We start from the raw sequence: 18,592 nt of genomic DNA, 5'->3' as shown, positions 1-18,592 counted from the left end.
CAACAGCATGTAAATTAAACCCCTGCTCTTTTAATAGTTTAGATGATGTTGCTTTATGTAAGAGGGTCCACCATCCGGACAGTTCACACATTAAACAGCTCTCGTTGAGAATACCATGTACTCGTATTGCACTGCTATTGACAGACAGCCATAAATACCGTGCTTGTCAAGCCATAATACCGAAGCATCATGTACCTATTAATGACGCTGCAGTTTAGAGCCAGTAGTGGGACTAAAAAGAGAAAAAGAAAGTGAGAGGACAAACAAGGACTATATATAGGCTATGATGTGTCTTTTGGGATAATGTTCTGAGGACTTTTGAGTATAAGTCAAACTTTTTGAAAGACATGGGTCCTATTATATTTACATAAGCTAAACATAATTCCTCACGAAAAAAACATCACAGCAGTCAAACATGGTGATGGTGGTGTGATGGTGAATAGATGCTTTGCTGCTTGATGGAACTGAACCGTAAATTATGCACCCTGCCGCAAAATCCTGAATAATAATGTCCGATTATCAGTCCATGAACCTAAAAATCAAGTACATTTGGGTTATGCAACAAAACCTGAAGGAACTCAGGTGGCGGAGCAGTCAGGGTTTGAATCTCAGCAGTGCTATCAACCACCTAAAGTCTACACAGACTCGATTGGCTAAGGGAGAGGATGGACTGGTGCCCTGTCTTCCAACCTTGCGCCCAGTGTTTCTGGTAAAAAAACAGGCCCACTGCAATGCTGGCCAGGATATACCGGGTAATGAAAATGAAATTGTAATTTATATTTGTGCATTTAGCAGACAGCTTTATCCAAAGCAGTTTACAATCATGGCTAAATATTATTTGTGCGATTTAGGGTCAAGGGCCTTGCTCAGGGGACCCACAGTGGCAACTTGGTGGTTTTTACTAGTCCAGTACCTCAACCACTATGCTACCACTGACCAAAATGAAACATTTATTGGACAAGACCTAAATTACAAAAGCAAGTCCACTTCTAAATAGCAAAAAACCACACAAAATTAAGGCTTCGGAAAGGCCTAATCAAAGTCCTGACGTCAACCCCATTGAGTCGGTGTGGCAAGACCATAACTGGTCAGTGCTCTAATTTGCTCTAATATAATGGACCAAAATTCCTTCACAGAGAAGACTGATATGTAGCAGTTGTGCCATATTTCACAACATTTCGAACTAAATGTTTCCAAAAACATAAAAAAAATATTACTTATAGTAATACATATAGTTATTACCTGTGACTGTGATGCATATTGTGTAGTGTGAAGTATTATGATGTGACATATTGGAGCCAATTACAATTATAGCACACCACAATAAAGTGAATCTGCAGTGGATCCACAAATGATACTCTCAGTGTGAAGGTAGTCAGCAACTGCTAAACAATCAATACAACACAGAGTTTTAACATGACACTTTGCTATACTGAGAAAGCAACTGAAAATGAAAACTTGAAATGAAACTGAAAATTCCAGAATTAAAATAGGCAAAAACAAATCCATTAATCAATTTAAAGAAGAAAATAAAAACCCCTACAACTGAATATCTGTATTTGATACAGCACTGAGGCTTAATCAACAATGCTTTAAGAAACTGAAGAATTTAAAGCAAGGAAAATGAGAGCACACCTCAATCCCGAGTTTGTGTAAAATCCCCTGGCACCTAGATCTTATTTTGTGAACTCATCTTTAGCTTACCTCAGTTTTTTAGATCAGGTGATCCTGTGATCAATAAAACATATGTAAGATCAAAGTGCTGCTGGAAAATTCAAGCAAAACCCAGTTCTAGCTTCTTGACAAAGGCAGCCAGGTTTTTACTGCAAATGTACTTCATGGAATCCAACGTATTATGCATCCCAACAAGGTTTTCGGAGAAAATCCCCCAAACATCACAACACGTTCATTACACTTAATAGTAGGAATCAGGTAATTTTGTGCAACTTTCCTACTCGCTAAGTCAATACACCTTGAGTGTTTGTTGCCAGAAAGCTCTACTTTTGTGTTGTCTGACCACAGAACCTGGTTTCAGTAGTCTCACACCTTCTATAATGGAATTCATTTTAGTCTTACAGCAACAGAGCTGTCAGGTCAATAATATTTCTTTTGTAATATTGACTTTCTTTTATCCATAAAGCTTCATTCATGGAGAGGCAGACATTGTTTTATTCAGCACACAGGGGATTTACTAGCTGTATCCCAAACTGCATATTTTGTGCTACATAGTGTGTAGCTAGATCAGTGGTGGCGCACTAGTTAGACATACTACTTAGTTAAGTTTGTTTGAGCTTCTGCTTTAGACACCAATAATTGGGTAATGACATACTATAGCAACACTTTTTACCCACCTTTAAGCCAAATGTCTCTCCTGACCCCTTATCTTGTTGGAAACAAAGTCTGGCCCAGTCAGATAACAGTATCTCAAATTTCACTCACAATTTTCATAAGTGGAAGCTAAAACAGGGCCAACTAAACAAAAGCCCTATAAGGTCTTTCTCCAAAGCTCTAGTCCAAGGCTTTAGAGTTTAGTTCAGAATCTTATTATGGCCAACTTAATCTAATATGGTGAAGTGAATGCTCCAAAACATTAAAGAGCTGATTGTTAATTGAATAGGAATAAAAATAATGTTTTTTTTACAAAGCTAACTTCAAACACTTCTGGTCCATTTTCCAACTTCAGTGAGAATCTTTAAGTCCCAGATACTTATAGCTTAGATCACCACATGCTTGTTTTATGAAGACATTAAATATAAACATAGTTGAATTTATGTATAAACTATGCAGTTTGATTTATGCCTGCTTTCATATGCAAGTTTTTACATTAAATGATTTTTGCACATTCAGCACCACTCCAACATTACAGTCCCAAGACTAACATGACATCCACTATATGGCCAAAAGTATGGGGACACCTGAACACTTGCTGCTAAGTTCAAAACCATGGCCATTACTATAAAATTGTCACCTTATTCACTGCTACAACAGTCTTAATTTTTCTGAAAAGGCATTCACAAGTATTAAAGTAAGCCTGTGGGAATTTGTGCTCATTCAGTTAATATGGCATTTGTTTGGTCCAGCATCCAAACTCAAAAACTAAGATTGGCCCAATAGTGCACATGTTCATTTTGAAATTGGCATTTTAATAATTTCATATTTAAAAAAAAATATATATAAAAAATATATATAAAAATCAGTGAAAAGCAGTTTCATTTTAAAAATACTGTAGATGACAAAGAGTTACCAAATAAACTTTTTCGTTTCCCAGCACCATCAGTAATATGAATCAGAAAAATTTCCCAAAGCCAGCCAGGGATACAGGGGGAATTCAGGTCTGACACTGTATGATGCTTAAGGGGGATTTTAAATATTTATGTATCTGTTTAAATCAAAAGTTGTGGACACATTTCTTTACATCGTTTTAGTTTTAAAGGTGGCAAATCTAACTACTAGTACCACAAACTTGCTTAATAATCATAATACCACCAACAAATATTGTTTGTACTACTATTTGTGGTTGATTTGTGTTTGTGTGTAGTCACACAATTTGTCTAATAATGAACTAAGAACAAAACAATAATTAATGCAAAATGCAAACATTGATTTTTGCGGTCACTTGATAAGAAGAACGGATTTATGTAAGGTTTGACTTAAAATTATAAACATTTTAATTTATTAATTTTAAAAAATGTTAATTTTGGAACTGTAAATGTAATATTTTGACTAAAGAGTAGTTACATAAAACAATAAAAACAATGATTAGATTTTTTTGTTTAATTGCAGCGTAAACAAACACAGGACAGTGGGAGCCTAGTGGGTAGAGCTTTGGGTTATCAACTGAAAGGCTGAGAGTTTAAATCCCAGCTATGCCATGCAGCCACTGTTGGGCCCTTGAGCAAGGCCCTTAGCACTCTCTGCTCTAGGGGCACCATCCAAACAAGCTGGGACATCGTTGTACTGTACATCTGTATATATGTATGACAAATAAAGGCATTCTATTATTTTATTCAGTTTATAATACCGGTAGGTTAGGCGGTTGTTGGGGGGCGTGGTCACGTCTGAGCGACACAATCTGCAACCAACGTTTAATTAGGTCAAACTCAGAGTCAATGACTGACATTGAAAATTTGAGATGTTTTTGGCCAGTTAAAAGCAAAACTGCTGGTTACAGCCGCACATTATAAAAGAAAATCTTTAAAATGTAACACAAAACAGAGGAACTGAGGGAGCCCACTGACTCGACTACTGATGATTTCTACATAAAAATTGTTGTGGCACACACACACACACACACACACACACACACACACACACACCTCCATGTTGTGGTTTCCTTCGAGAATGAATGAGCGTCAGCATGACACGCGCATAGCACAAATTCCCACAGTGCATATTACATTACATTTTACCACACAGTTTAATAAATTACATCAATATGACCTTGTTAAACATTCCAAACGTAAGAAATCCGCGCTCTGTGAAATCCCATTCATATTTCTAAAACGATGTGCACGATGTAGGTGGTCAATTTTTCCATCATCCCAAATTGTACACACATAGCACGATAATAGGATTAATATTATAGTATGATGATCATGTTTCATCGACTGTTTTGTCTATATGCATTCTAAAGCAAAATTCCTAATGCGATTTACTGAATGTTAGGATAACACATCTAAATCTTATGGACTCTGTGGAGAAAGTAATCCGTCTCTTATCAAGGCGTGACAGGCCCACAAATACACAATAGATCCGATTCAAATACATAGAACCACGAGACCTTCAAGAAAATAAAATGCACATGCATTTAAACATCACGCGCGCACACGAGCGCTCATTATTACCTGGCGCGTGAACTCTGTTTTCCTCGGCCTGATAAATCCCTGACAAATCCAGCACAGCGCTGATGATGATGAAGATGATCAGATCTGGAGCCCCTCTTACCATCCCCAAATGCAGCCGTGCACCCCGATCAAATATGCGACAGTTTTCTGCGTGTCCTCTTGTCTAGGTAATATGGCGAGAAAATCAGATAAAACGCACAGGCTTTAAGAAGACGCGCACAATGCGCAGCGACACAGCACACAAGGACGCGCCGAGAATAACATTATACCGGCGAGCGCAGCTTTAATCTATTTAACTGGGTGAAGCAAGTGCTGACGGGTTTATTTAAAAATGGCTGCCCCCTTGTGTCCTTGTCAATATAAAAGTCCAATACAGTCTACAACCCAAAGGGAACTTTAAGCTTGTGCATGAGTTTGACGTTTTTCTTTTGGAATTACATTACATGTGTGACAGAAAAATTTTAATTTACACAAGAAGTAGTAATACACAATGTAGGTATGCTTAGGGTATTTTTGCCAATAGTCATATTCCAAGAATACTGCTACAACAAAATGTTACTTGATGTGTATGGTGTAGATAATACGAAGTGCGTCAATTGCAATGCATGACGTCCAAAACTCAGTTCTGCCTGATTTGGACCAGTTCCCTTGTTAACTGTGGAATTTTCCACTGTCCTACAAGGTCACCAAAAAAATATATAAGGATGTTTATTATTATTATTGTTATTGCATTCACAGAGTATCTGTGTGAGACTCTGTGTGATCCTTCTCTGCAGACAACATTAAAATTTTTCTACTCACAATCCAGTCTTTGAGGTATTTTATTAAGGGTTTTTCCACCACATGTGAGAGTATGTTTAAGATTTTTAATTAGGCACGAAATAAAGCTGTTAATTTTAGAATAAAATGTTCTACAGAACCTCCAAAATTGTAGGAAAAGAGGTTGGATGTATTCTGCAAATATTTGGAAAAAACACCCAAATAATATAAAGAGAACATGCAGGTGAGTGCATGAGCTCTTTTTTATTTAACATTAGACGCTTGTTCATTTATAATCCCGCAAAAAGTATCTGTTTCCTTCATCTGAAGTTATTTAGGCTGTATTCCCAACACCTGCCAGAAAGCAAAATCATATGTTAATACATTTGATAGACTATAGTCACCACTCCCCTTCCCCCAAAAATATCAACAACAACAACAACAAAATATCTCTGTTTGGTCTGCACTACATATGAAATATGCAGTGCAGATAAGATGTTTCCTCATTTCACCCCAGTGCCTTATCTTATGATTGCAATGGCAGATAAATTTAACTTGGTGCCCCTTACTGGTGAAGCAACTTGTTTGTTTACTGTCTATATGTATTACTGGTTGATTTTGAAGTGAACAGCCTTGCAGATTCCCAGGGTTGGGCAAAAAAAGTATTTATGGCTAAATACTACCACGTACTACATTTTAGGAATACATTCGGAGTATCCATTACCATGTATGCGCAGATATCCAACCAGCTTACTTCACCGGTGAGATTCCAACCCTGGATCCTAGGACCTCAGTGGCATTGGCTAGCACACTTTACTGCTGCACCATTCAAGCATTTATAGAATATCTTTACAATACATTTGGAAAGTGGCTTGGAAATAAATTACAGTGAGCCAGGTAATATAAGAGCTCACAAATAATAATGAGAATTGACCTGTGTTGACAATGAAAAACATTATCTGTATGCTTCTTCAATGGGATAGCCATGATTGGGATAAATGGTTAGAGTCCCAAATGTAAGCTGTTGGTGTGTTGTTCAGGAGGGACCCCATCAGGCCTCCAGCCAGTTCAGCTGGTTTAAACTTTTGTATCATAAACCTTGGGACATTTTCAAGGAAAGATGGAAGGCAGGTCAAACCTTCAGCAAAAAAGTACAATATACTCTATATCTGAGAGGAAAATTACAGTTACTGGTTCACTTATCTGGTGAAAATGAGCTTCACTGAGAACTTAGATGGTACAGAATTGTGGGTAATGTTTCATTATGATGAGCAGAAGCTAAGGTAAATGTTGTTACCAGTTTTATTGTTTATTTTTGCAGTTTTCCGCTGTGAAAATTACGTACATCATTTTTCTGTATATATTAATGGAAAATAAGTTCCATATTGCATAAGTTGGTTATAAATATGTTTGTGTGTGTTTGTTGACATACGTCATAAGGCGAAAGCCGTTACATGAAGTGCAATATTAGCGTGGTTGCTAATACACATTGAAAAATACAATAGTACTATAATAATCTACAATAATAGGATATTTTCTAATTGGAAATATCGGCATACGTCGCATTTTATCAGAAACAGCCAGCGAAATTTAATTTATAAATGAAATGTAGAGACCAGTGATTTCTGGTTTGGTTGGCCAGAGATCATAAAGGCTTCATTTAGTCCAGAACATTCAGAAATGTGTGTAAGCGGTTCAAACTCTTTCACTGCCATCTAGTGGGTAAATTATGTGATTAAAAAACATCTTTATGTCATGTTAAATATACTGTATTATTATTATCAATATAATTTTAATATAATAATACTGCTGCTACTACTACTACTAGTACTTCAACTACTACTACTACTACTACTAATAATAATAATATTAGTAATGTAAATGCTGTAAACTTGATTTTATCTCCTGGCAATCATATAGAAAGTGTTTCTTCAGAACATCCTGTCTCTTGTCGGGTCTTCAGGCTTCTTAATGGGTCATTCATTGTTACTCTATTTGTATCCATCCATTATTTTGTTTGTCTTCTTTCCCCTTTTACTTTAAACTCTTCCAGCAAAAAAAAAATAAAAAATATATAAATAAACAATTAAATCAAAAAAATACATCAAGAAAAGCAAAATTTAATCAAGGTATAGATTGCCTACCAAACCTATTTTTGTGTAATGCTGTTAAATTATTTATTACATAAAAACAACAATATGTTTACAACTTGCTTAATTAATTAATTGTAAAAATGTGTACCAAACAACTCAGTTTATTCATTAAGTAATTTACTTTAGACGATAGCTGGAGACTTCTCTGTGCCTATAAAATAAGGTTAGTTTAACTGCTCCCAGACTGAGCCACCAGCATGGGGACAGCTGGGAAATATCAATATAGGTTTTCTGACAGCTGATTTTTGGGCAGGATTGTCACTGTGAATCATTGCAGAAATAACTACAATCCCTATACTACCATCACATACACAATATGGCCAAATGTACTTGGACACCATTTTATTAATTGTATACTTTTGTGGCAACATTTGGACTAGGCCCTTTCTTGTCACAGCATGACTGGGTCTCTGTGCACAAAGTGAGGTCCATAAAGGCATGGTTTGACCAATTTGGTGTGGATTAGCTGTAGTAGCATGCACATAGACCTCAACCCCATTATACATCTTTGGGATTAATTAGAACATTGATTGTGGCCTTGTTGTACAACATCACTGCCTAACTTTACAAACGTTCTTTTGACTGAATGTGCACCAATTTCCATAGAAAGAGTAAAAAAGAATAGACGGGGGAAACTGCAATTTTCATTGCTTTGGATTGATGTCCAAAAAAATTATAAATCCCTGTATTTTAATAAGGCTAAAAATCACCAGTTTTAGAAACACTGAAATGTTAATTTTCATATTAAGCATGTAATAACTTAGCCAGATGTTTCAGATTATCACTTTATTCTGCAGTGCGATTGATCTACACATCATGTCATTATGGTAACCTATTTTCTACAGTAACTTTATCCTCCGCACACATGCTGGGTGACTTCTGACCTGTAATATCCTCTGTATACTTAGGACGACCTTCTGGCATAGTGCTTCATTCAATCAGAAACGGTGTACATGATAAACACCACGTCCCTCCCCTGACTATAATCACCCTGCTTTGCTTTTCAAATGAACACGGTACTGAGATGTGGTTAATACATTATGCTGCCACTCACATACTGACAGAGAGAGGTTGTGTATGAGAAGTATGGGGTGTTTAGAATCCTAAAATCATCTGAACTTGAGCCAGGTTTGCAGTGATCCATGCTGTAAAACTACACTCTACAGGTGAGGTATGTCTGTCTGGACAGATGACATATTCAGACCTTTAACCTTCCCCAAAGTGTTGAGCACAAAGTTTCAAAGGAAGGTTTTGTATACTGTAGCATTGGGATTTTCCTTTGCTGGAACTAAAAGGGGAACAATCTTAACTTTAAAAACAGCCCTAGATTATTATTCTCATTTTCTAGACAAAAAGTACACTACATGACCAAAAATATGTGGATATTTATATATAATTAATTTTTACCACCGCTTTATCCTGGTCAGGGTTGTGGTGGAACTGGCTTTACCAGAATCAGTGGGACCAGTGCAGTAACATTACACTGTAACCCTAACCATGAATAGAACAGCAATGTAATGTTTTTCCTATTTAGATGGACCTGAATCAACTCAAGGACTGATTAAAAGACGCTATCAGTCTTTAGTTCAGTCAGGTGGGTTAGAGCAGGAAAACATGAATCTGTAGAGCACCGTGACCCTCCAGTCCTTTAGTTCAGGAACTCTGATAGACAAAGAAAAACATTAGAAAAGGAGTCTTGATCCTGGATCTCCTCCTACAGAGTTTCCATTCCTTCCCACATAGCTGACACTGATATCCAGATGTTTGTTAAGACCTTGAGCTGCATCAGGTGCTGGTATTTACTCTCCCTCCATTCGAAAGTGTTTCTGTGTTGTTTTCGGTATTTATTAACTTTGTGGTCTCTTATCAGAGTGTAAATTTGCAAACATACAGATAGTGACAAATGAAAGAAAAAAAGTAGCATATATCAAATCAGTCACATTTTATTCTGTACAAATTCTTTGACCATTGAAGGTAAACAAGAAAATGAGTTTGAGTATTGGGCACCTTGTACAATATTACACAGCTGCTTTATTATAGTTTTTGCGGATCCACTCTGAAACAAGACCATGCTCGTTGCCTGGCAGAGACTTGTTGGTATAGTCAGTCTGGGACAGTTTTGCTCATTATGCTGGTAACATATAAACCAGCTAGCTGGGCAATCTAAAAGAAACCCTAAGTTTCCTGCAGCGTTTCTTATCACTAGGCTGGGAAAAACTGCCACAAATAAGTCTTAAGTAAAAAGACTTCCGCTTCGTTTTACTAGAGTAACAAATGAGGGTCATAGTCATGGAACGTTAAACCTAGATTATTTTAATGGCAGCTTCAGAGAGAGAGAGTTCACACTGCAAGGTCAGTCAAGTCTCCAACAACCGCTGGCTTTAGCACATCATCGAGAATTGGTGGAGTGTGAAAAACTGGACTTAAAACTGGACTTTGGTCTCAATGGCTATTACCCCCTTAATTTAAATTAAAGAAACCCTAATGTGTTTAATTTGGTACCCAATTCCTGAGTAGTTTCCAAGTCAATAATTCTTGATATATAATTTTAAGACACTGATTCAAAAATTCAACACACTGATTCACTATTCAACAACTAAAGTGTCCATTGTCACAGGTTAAGTGGACAATGACTGTTTTATGACTGATGATAAATGATGATAATTCTTAAATATGTATTTAAGGGACCCTGAATTTTCAAAAAAGCTATTGGCTATGATGGCTGAGATGACAGAGCAAGTAGGGCCTGGTGGCCAGGGTACTTTCTGTGTGAAGTTTGCATGTTCGCCCTGTGTCTGTGTGGGTTTCCTCCATGTACTCCAGTTTCCCCACAAGTCCAAAGACTTGCAGTCAGGCTAATTGGAGCTACTAAGAAAAGGTAATTGGACACTGATTGAGATAAAATGCATTAAAATATATATTAAAAGCGTTTAAGTGTCCACTAGGGGGCACTAGAAGTCCTTCTGTAGCCCATTCATGTACTAGTGATGTAAAGCATTTCGAACTTGTGCGTCCAAGTGACCGAAATGCGTTTGTTTAAGCAGAAATCTTCTTTCCCATGTATTCTCAATCTGGTTGGCTCTGGATGACATTCCTTATTGGGTTTGTTATTGGAGAAGGTCCAGCACAAACCACAGTTAAACGAGATTCATTCCTTTGAGGTCAAGGAAATTTCTGGAAGTTGTTTTAATTACTGAAACTGGCAGTCATGAAAAACAAAACAGCAGAGAACAGACAAGGTCATTGTGATTGAAACAGACATTCAAGAAATGCTGCAGTGTTTTACAACCTACTCTATATCTGCGGCATCTGTTGTGGTACCATGGACAACAATTTCCTCTTTATTTAAAAAGCATCTTATATACACAACACATTACACTTTAAGAAAGATACAGGGTGAAGTACAACTGTGGATTACCACATTAGACTATAGCGGCCCAAGGCTTACCCAAACTGGACCACAAAACGCAATTTTTCATAAACAGCATAAATCAATGTACTCGATCTGACTTCTTTTTTCCAGGCTGTTGCTGGTGGTGTGATAGTGTGGGAAACGTTTTCTTGGTACACACTGAGGCCCCTAATATTAATGGCCACAATTTACCATCTCATAACTTTTACTTACAGCAACAGTTAACAGCACAAGTTTTAAACCTCAAACTCGTTCCAGGAGCACAACAGTGGCTACTTCAGTCATGGAAACCAAACTCAAAAGGGGGCTGCTACCCAATTTTAGTACTGTGTTTGGTTTTAAATAAGTATCCAGTCAGTAGAAGCAGGCAGAGATCTTTACAAAACCTTTATGGTCATTCGAAATGTCTACAGTCTTTACTAAATGGGCGGGGTTGTTGTCTTCAGGAGAGTGTGCTGTTTTTTGGGACCCCTATGACTAAACAAATTGGAGTCTGACCTCTTGGTCCAGCGTACTTACCAGTGACAGGTGTATAAATTACTGTGCACCCTCCCTGCCCATTACGTTTCTGCGCTTTCTGGGCCTCTTAGTGAAGTGTTCCTAGACATAAAGGCCTGTGACCTTTGACTTCTGCCTCACATATTTTGCCCTCCACCCTTTGCTCAACGGGCTCCTGCCTCCACCCACCTACATTTCTGATTTATTTGCATGGCACTCGGTGTGGCATTGGCTCTTTGACCCTCTGCACTGTGAAGCAATAAAGTTATAGAGTATAAAGAGATGACCCTGGACCCAGGACATGTCAAATACCACAAAAAGACGAAAGTTTACCTGGTTTTACTTAGTTTAAAGGGAGTACTTTTACTAAGCACACAAGTTCAGCGATACTGCATCTACAGAAGTGTTGTGGTGAACTTTTAATATCCTGATTCTCTTTAAAGTTGCAGGACTGAAACTGTGGCTGGGATTTATTGGTTCTCTTTATTACTTTCTCACTAGCTGTGGAGTTTATGTGGAGTTTATTAATTGCACCATGTGTGAGGGAAGCATTACGTTGAAGCTAAATGTTTTTGAACACATGCAATGGGCATCTATGTCATGGCAGTCTTAAAATTAATGTTCTTCTCAGATCTGAGAAACTGAATTGGACACACACAAATGTTTATGTATTTGAGTTTTTTCAAGTTCTTTATTGTGGATTTTTGTGAAATGTGCTGGGCTGAAAATATAAATACAACAACTTAGATTTATAACACAACACTGTAGAAAATTCTAGAATGGAATTTAACTTTGTAATATAACCTCCTAATTCATCAATGATTATGACTGTAGCTGTTGACTTTTCTTTAGCCATATCAATACGGCTAGTTTGATGGTTTCCATTATAAAGTACATTGAAGACTGGTCTTTATGCCAGCAGTGAAGAAGCTCAAACGGTCAAGACAAGGTGGTACTTTGTTGTCTAATGCAATTTAAATGAACCACCGAAAACTGGTCTGCCATGATTTAACAAAAACATGGGTGACACTGTCAACAATGGGGTAAGAGGCTTCTGTGCTAAAAAAAAAAAAAAAGTCCATTCGTCAGTCTCTGTCCCTGTCAGTCCATCCATCCAACAAGTTTCCAACAAAATCAAAAAGAAATAAGGAAAAACAGTAACAATTATTTAGAACAGATTGCGTGCATCATGTCATAGATCCTGTAAGTATCTAAAATTATTTTGGAGGGATGATCCACACCATTGATCCTCAAGATAATCCCTCAGTTCCATCCCAATACAGTTCCAGATGCTTGTAACAGTACAGTTCCAGTACAGATCCAGATGCTTGTAGAATCTAAGAAATGCATTTAAGCTGTTTTATTTTCACAGCTGTTATAGATTATGCATACATATACACACATACATGTAGCAAGCTACATGTATGCTTACGAATCTATTATCTACAAGTATCCTAACCAGTTGATGTGTAGTAGGGTTCATTACGGGGAAAACTGCTTTAAAAAATCCCATTCAAATGTTTAATTGAAATTGTCCTTGTAATACTGAATAACTGCTGTTTAAAAATACTAATCAGACTGTTTCCTATCATCTTTCAGTTCCGTTTACAAATCATTCATCCTAATGATGTTTTGATGTATGAGAAGTATTAATCTTAAACTTGAGAAAATCAGCCCACAAGTGCTCAACATGTGTGGGAAAATGTTTAAAACTATTGAGAAAAAAGTCTTTGAAAGAGTCTGCCAAGAGTATGCACATCTGTCATCAAGGCTACTTTGAGCAATATAAGATATTTTTAATTAGGTTGAAACTTCGTTGGCTACGGAAATGTTCCATGTGTGTTTAGTATAGTCGATAAATATTAGAAATAGGAAAAGTAAATACATGGTTATGAATGTATATTCACCAGCAGGATTTTATAGGCCCTGGTGCAAAAAAAGGCAAATATTGCCTTGTAATTATTGTAACAACAACTTGCTGATGCAGGTTTTGGATGCAAAGAGTACATACAAGTTCAAGGCAAACAAATCCAAGAACAGAATCCAAAATCGTGGTCAAGGTCAAGGCTGTTGTCAGGTGGTCCACAAACAGGTTTAACTAGGCAGGCAAAATCTAAATAAAAATATGTATTTATTTATTAGGATTTGAACATCATGCTCTACACTTTGGTTCAGTTCACTGACATCAGCTCAAGTTTGATGTCCAACACTGTCATGGACGATTTTGTATCTCCAGTTCATCTAACTAACATGTCTTCGGACTGTGGGAGAATACCTACGCAGACATGAGGAAAACATGTAAATTCCACACAGAAAAGACCCCGGACCGCTCTGTCTGGGAGTTGAACCCAGGACCTTCTCAGTGCAACACAACATACCACCCATCATACAAATGCAGCATGCTATGTTCAAAACACTAGGCTGTAGCATTACAAAAGACTTGGAAACAGGATCATGTGACTCTCTGATACTTTGCACTAAAGTGAAACACAAAAGGGATTTAAATATGGAAACACAAGGAGAGAAACAAACTCAAACATAATCAAGATAATTAGCGGAACACAAAACACACGTGGTGGAAAACACACATGGAAATCCAAGGCTGAAACACGGGAGACTGAGAATGGGTGGGAACTGAAGACGAGGATTTGAGCTGTAATCAGTGTGAAGTACTAACAATGAACAACTTTTTGTACATAGAACATAGGACTGATTTTAAAACATACATTCTGGTAAACATGTTGGTTAATTACTGGAACTAACTGTTTACCAAGATTGTAAAATTGTCCCGCTGTGAGGGGAATTAAATATGCTAACGTCCCAATTTTCTTGGCCCCTGTTATGCAACATGCCCTGGTGCAATTGCCCTCTAGTGGCACCCCTGCTCAGTAGGTACAGTTACATTTGACCCAGTTGACTCATTAATCATTTTTTATTAATCAATGGTCAGTTTATCAGGTTTAGATACTGCATACCTTGTAGATAAATGAGATTGTGTGGGGCTATGTACACTCTGTTGCCAAAAATATGTGGACACCCCTTTGTAATTATTATGTTTTAGTGTTTAGCCACACCCATTGCTAACACACTTCACAGCTTAAGAAGTGCCAGTGCTTTGGAAAGTTTGTGAACTGTTTTTTACTCCTTTTGCATTTCTGTGCCCTACAATGAAAAGATCACTAAGAGATCGTTAGTCTTTTTAGGACCTCTGGGTGTGGTGGGACACCAATAGCTTTCAATATATATCTGTCAAAGTCATCCAGAAATGGCCCACACATAAGCACCTACTTGGACTACTTCCTTCCCTCTTAGCTGCTGATATTTCAGTTGCTCTTTGTTGATTTGGCACCATTTGTGACTGGCTAAGATCAATGGCAACGCATCTCTTTTGTGCGAGCTGTGAAACTGCTGGCAGAGGAACGTGAGAAGCGAGGGAGGTGAGGAAAGAGAAAGGTGAGAGCGCAGGGACGTCCTGTTATGCCGCTCCCCCTTTTGTCCTTCTTCGTCCCACGCTCTGGACAAGTGGACCTCCAAAAAAAACATGAAAAAATTTTAAGAAATTTTATTTATAGATGTTTTATTTAAATGAAGTAAATTGTTTTACCTTCATAGCAATAAAAATGTTATAGAAGGGAATTATAAAATTTTAAAGTAAGTTAAGTCTAACACTGGGAAAATAATGTAAGTTTCACTATTTTAATGCTTATTGGCTATTCTAACATTCCTTTGTTCCTCATTTGCATAGAGACAAACACTTCTCACCTGGGTTGCATTTCTGGCTCTTTTTTTAATTTACGTCAGTAGCAGTAACTTCTCCTCTTTTGTCATTATAGACAGCAATAAAGACAGGGAGTGTAAAAAATATCCCAGCACTGATCCCTGAGGGACTTCTAATGTAATAGGAGTTGGTGCAATTACAAAAGGGAGCAAACTGGAATTTAATAGCAACATGTGTGGCATAATCAAAAATGTATGTACTGAATACCAAATAAAAGAAGAAGGTGGAGAAGGGTGAAGAGTCAAGAGTATTTGTGTGATCTGACCGAGGGTCATTGAGTAAGAAGAGTAAGAATAGAGCTCAGCACTTTTCCGTAGGGACTCCTTGTTACTGGACTGACTTACCATTACCAAGTAGATGTTATTAAATATTATACACTTCGGTAGAAGCCAGAACTCGATTACCCAAGTACCACATTACCCACAATTCCAGAGTAAAATCAATGTTATTGTAACCATGTGATCACAAATGTCTTTGATGTGTTTTAACCAAAACAGCGATGAAGTGACTCCACTAGCTAATTAGGGCATAACGGACATAGACAATGAAAGTAAAGAGCTAACACAAAAAAAGTGGGTATAAAAGCTGTCCACAACATGAAGTGTGTATGTAGGAATTTGTGCCCATGAGATAAGTGCATCTTTGAGCTTTCTTCCTATGGTGTTCAGTAGCGTTCAGGTCAAGGCTTTATGCAAGCAACGAAAGTTCCTTCACACCAAACCTCGCTTTATGCACAGAGGCACAGTGAAACTGGATCAGGAAAGGACCTCGTGAGACTGTTGCCAAAAAGTTAAAAGCTTCTCTGCTAACTTGCCTATAAAGCCATACATGTGTTTGTGAGATCACCATATGCAGTGTCACACTGTATCCGCTGTACCGGCCGGCTCTCCTGGTTTTATCTTTAATATACACATAAAGATGGGATGTCTGGTCTAGACAGCTCTTTATGCCTTCTCCAGAAATTCAGACCTTACTTCATACAGATCCAGATGATCAAGAGATTTCCTGTCCAGCCTAACGAAAAACCTCGCCCACCTGTTCATACAAAATTATCAGCAGTTTAGTCCAAGCATCATTTCGCACAAGCGCTAGCTGTCCCAGACACTCTCGAACCCCTGTGAGCACAGTGCCTGACAGCATCAGCGTGATCAGAGGAAATGAGGCTCCTGTAGACTTCACTAAAAGAAGCACAGCAAGAGACCTGAATGCCTGACATTTCCCGGCCTGCTGGAGTCGCCTCATTTTTGGATGTTGATGAATGATTTGCATACATTTGCATAAGAAAAGCAGAATAAATGTCCATGTTTAATCAGTAATATCTGATTGTGTGGAACCTTGTAAATGAGAACCGGATAAAAACACAGGTAATTTTTGATGTTTGTAAAGAGATTTTGTGATTAATTCGAAACTATTTACATAAGATGCCTAAAGTATGTGGACACCCAGACATTACATTTTGCAGTGTATCTCATTTTAAAATATTTTTCTATTTCTGCTGTAATAGCATTTCCGCTTGTGGGTAATGTATATAATATCTGCATATTTGTACTTCTTTAGAAAAAAGAGGATTTTTGAGGTGAGCAACTGACGTTGAACACGAAGGCCTGGCGTGTAATCACATTCCAATTTATCTCAAAGATGTACATTGGGGTTGAGGTCAGAGCTACCAGGCTACCAGGATATGTCTTTCTGGCTCTTGCTTTGTACCCAGGGGTGCAGCAAAGAGCTTTTCCCAAATTGTTGCCACAAAGTTAAAACACATACATAGAGGATTTGTGAAAAGAGGTAGTTATGTTGAATATGAAGGCCTGGCTTGTAATCACATTCCTCTCTAATTCATCTCTAAGATGTACATTGGGGTTGAGAGCAAAGCTAGTGGGCAACCAGGAGTTCCTCCACACATAAGTAGTCACACCATGTCTTTCTGGCTCTCACTTTGTGCCAGGGGCGCAGTCATGCCGAAACAGGAAATAGCCTTTCCCAAAATGTTGTCACCCGGCCAACCAAGCTACCAGGGCACAGAGTTGCTCCACACATAAGTCAAACCATGTCTTTCTGGCTCCTGCTTTGTGGCCAGGGGTGCAGGAAAGAGCCTTTCCCAAATTGTTGCCACAAAGTTAAAACACATACATAGAGGATTTGTGAAAAGAGGCAGTGATGTTAAACATGAAGGCCTGGCTTGTAATCACATTCCTCTCTACTTCATCTCTAAGATGTACATTGGGGTTGAGAGCAAAGTTAGCAGGCTGCCAGGAGTTCCTCCATTTAGAAGTTGTCAAACCATGTCTTCCTGCCTCTGACTTTGTGCCCAGGGGTGCAGTCATGCAGAACAGGAGATGGCCTTTCCCAAGTTGTTGCCACAAAGTTAAAACACATACGTAGAGGATTTGTAAAAGGAGGCAGTGATGTTAAAAATGAAGGCTTGGCTTGTAATCACATTTAAATGTATGTAAAAGGTGTTAAGTGGGGTTGAGTTCAGAACTACCAGGCTACCAGGAGTTCCTCCACTCAGAAGTTGTCATACCTCTCACAGAAGTTGTCTTTCTGGCTCTCACTTTGTGCCCACAGGTGCAGTCATGCTGATAAAGAGAATTAAGCATACAATTCATGTTTGACCTTTTTATACACCTGTTAGTAACACCTAATCTTAAGAAGTACTAAGGGTTCCATTACTTTTAGCCATTTAATTTGCACAATAATACAGTTTCTCCATATGAATTTGACTCTGAAAGACTAATGAAGTTCTGGATAAGAATGATTTTTTGTGAATGCAGCATGTTCTTTATCATAACAACTGTTACAGTGATATAAAACTACATATATTATGATTAAGAAATATCAGCAGAAATATATGGCTAGCAGGCTCATGCTACATTTAGAAGTGTATGTATATTTGTGAATGAATAGAGGAAAGCAGGTTCCCCTTTGTCCTCCCCCATCTCTTTGAAGTTCCACTGCTGATGCTGCACTCGTCTTTCTTTCATTCTTTCACTCAGACACCCGATGACAAGAGCCACCGCTGCGTTTTCACATGCTCCAAAACGGCATAAAAGACGTCCCTCGTATAAACCCCTTTCACCCCCCTCGCCCCATCCATTGCTATGACACTGCGGTCGAGCATAATAAATTTTCTTTGTGCTGTTTGTTA

The 18,592-nt window shown here is 38.0% G+C and overlaps 1 protein-coding gene and 1 long non-coding RNA gene across 3 annotated transcripts in view; one reads left to right on the top strand and one right to left on the bottom strand.

The window, feature by feature from the left end:
* The window catches only part of LOC134331930 (CSC1-like protein 2), a 52,599-nt gene extending 47,567 nt beyond the window's left edge, over positions 1 to 5,032 (bottom strand). For both annotated transcript variants that reach the window (XM_063013484.1, XM_063013483.1), the window contains exon 1: positions 4,845 to 5,032. The gene's annotated coding sequence lies outside the window, so the exon portion shown is untranslated. The remainder of the gene's footprint in view (positions 1 to 4,844) is intronic.
* Positions 5,033 to 6,858: 1,826 nt separating this feature from the next.
* The window catches only part of LOC134331707 (uncharacterized), a 55,298-nt gene continuing 43,564 nt past the window's right edge, over positions 6,859 to 18,592 (top strand). The window contains exon 1 of the long non-coding RNA XR_010015153.1: positions 6,859 to 6,886. This is a non-coding gene — a long non-coding RNA (uncharacterized LOC134331707). The remainder of the gene's footprint in view (positions 6,887 to 18,592) is intronic.

The sequence above is a fragment of the Trichomycterus rosablanca genome, chromosome 17 (genome assembly GCF_030014385.1).
Source record: "Trichomycterus rosablanca isolate fTriRos1 chromosome 17, fTriRos1.hap1, whole genome shotgun sequence".
Classification (NCBI taxonomy): domain Eukaryota; kingdom Metazoa; phylum Chordata; class Actinopteri; order Siluriformes; family Trichomycteridae; genus Trichomycterus; species Trichomycterus rosablanca.
This window is presented reverse-complemented; position numbering and strand designations above follow the sequence as displayed.